Consider the following 2,631-nt stretch of genomic DNA (forward strand, 5'->3'; position numbering starts at 1 on the left):
ATATTTTTTTAAGTTATTGGATTACTATTAAATGGTTGTGATTAATTTGGAAATTAAACAAAAATAAATAATAAATAACTTGTAACCTGAAAGTAACCTAATAATTTATTTCCTTATAAAACTTTAATTAAGATTAATTATAATTATTAATTAATTTTTTTTTGAAATTTATTACTATATAAGGATCTTTTAGCAATTTATTTTTTTACACTTAAATTATTAAAATTTTATAGCAAAATTTTTTATAATTTAAAATTATACACATATAATTTCATAATTTAAATTTTATTATACTTGTAATCTTAATTTTAAATTATTACACTTAATTATTTAATTCTTTATTTAAATATTTAAAAAGTAAAAAGTGAAATAAGTTGAAGAATTTTTTAGAAAAAATTGGCTACACTTGTTATCGATTGACTAGTTTGAGGCTTCATACTTAGTTCATCTAATTGTAACAAAATAATTCAATATCATTTAAAAATAATTAATTAATTAAAAATTTATTATAAGAAGAGAATTTTAATTTGTGTAAAAAGAATTGTAAAAAAATAAATTTTATTGTAAATATTATAATTAAATGGCTTAATTGTTAAAATAATTAGAGTAAGGATTTAAATATAAATAAAAAAAAATTATTTGTAAATATTAAAAAGAGGTCTTGTTAAATATTTAATTAATTATTTTAAGAAAATAGTTAATTATAATTAATTAATTCTAAAAAAAAGAATGTTTACCTATTAGTAATCTACTATTGCAGGTCAAAGAAAGATGTAACCATATGGTTACAATAAAAATGTAACCATTGAATAGTCATCCTATATATAATAAGAGAAGAATATATATATATATATATATATATATACACTAGTATATTGTTACGTGCGATGCACGTATGCTATGTTTTATATTAAGTATTAAATTATGAGTTTTGAAGGAAATAAATAATATTTAATTTAGAGAGATTTGAATAATAAATTTAAATTAAACTTTTATGTCCAGTATAATGGAGTTTAAATTAAACTACAAATGTTAGTAAAAACATATTGGAAACAATAATAATAAGGTTATGATATATGTTGCATTTGTTCCCGTTCAAATATTACAAAATTAAGAATAATTAACACTTGAAGGAACATTCTCACTACCAAGGAGAAATCTTAGATATGGAGTCAAAAATAGAGCAAAATCAAAATTAATGTGTACAAGTATTCCTAAGAAGCTACCACTGTCAGCCTACCAGAAGTCATGAATTTTAACAATGCTAACTGAAATCTCATCTGCTCATTATAAAGCCACCGTCACTCAAAATAGCACAACAAAAGTAACAAAGAAGTATTAAAGGTGTAATTTTTACCAAAAGCAATGAGAATTAACAACTGATGATTGCATTCTGTTCCTCGAACACCCCTATTGTCAGAGCAGATTGTCCTATATAAGGAGCGATCTTTGCCTGAAATGAAAAAAAAAAAGTAATTATATTCTGACATTTAGCTTGGACACTCTTGTAAAATAATAGAACTGCAATCGATGAGAAAGAAATATGAAATCTGTTTCAGTAGGTGAAATTGAGAGAGGGAGGCTTTTGTTGTGTTTGCCTGTATGGGTGATAAATGGGTTAATCGTAAAGATTGTTTAATTTTTTTTGGGTTTAATTATCGGGTTTATTTTTTGAAATTTGAATGAAGCAGTGTAAAAAAATTTCAAAAATTGTAGTTTGTTAGAGAGATATGTAAGTTAATCGTAAATATTATTTAATTTTATGGGTTTAATTATTGAGTTTATTTTTTGAAATTTGAATGAAGCTGTGTAAAAAAATTTCAAAAATTGTAGGATTTGTTAGAGAGATATGTGGGTAAGATATTTTTTTTAATTTTAAAAATGATTGTTTAATTTTTTGGGTTTAATTATTGAGTTTATTTATTTGTTAACGTTTAACGTTAACAGTCTGTTAAGTGCTAAATAAAAAAAAGAATCGTTAAACCGAGAATTGCCGTTAAATAGGCACTTTTAATATATAAAGATATATATGAGTGCACTCTTAATGGGTATTACCCATGAATGGGTAAAATTAGAAAATTTTGAGTTTTTATGTTTAATTTTTCTATTTAATTAAAAAAATCTCTCATTTTCGTATCATATGGGCTGAGATTGTTCCATCGATAAAAAAAAAATTAAAAAAAGTTTTTTAGCAAGAAAAATAAGAAAAGAAAAAATTGAGTTTGAGTTAAATATTTTTGTATGAACATATTTTTGATAGTTTAAAAAGAGATATTTTTTTATATATTTTTTTTTAATTAAGTAGTTAAATTAAGCATAGAAATTCAAATTTGTAATTTCATTATTCGTTATTAGATCAAAATTCGATGGTTTGATATTTTTAAGATTAATATTTATAGTTAAATTTGTTTAGTAACCATTCATGAGCAATACCCATTAAGAAGTGTTCCATATGTATATATATATACATTTATTTATAATAGATTAGTGGAGATCGCTATGACTTGAACAAGGTATTACACCTTTGTCTAAAAATTTATTTCTCCTTATCTCTAAGCACTGTGGCGTTTGGTTGGGAGGAATAAAAATATAAGAATAGGAATGGGAATGAGAATTGGAATAGGAATGAAA

Source organism: Cannabis sativa, chromosome X, assembly GCF_029168945.1.
Source record: "Cannabis sativa cultivar Pink pepper isolate KNU-18-1 chromosome X, ASM2916894v1, whole genome shotgun sequence".
Taxonomy (NCBI): domain Eukaryota; kingdom Viridiplantae; phylum Streptophyta; class Magnoliopsida; order Rosales; family Cannabaceae; genus Cannabis; species Cannabis sativa.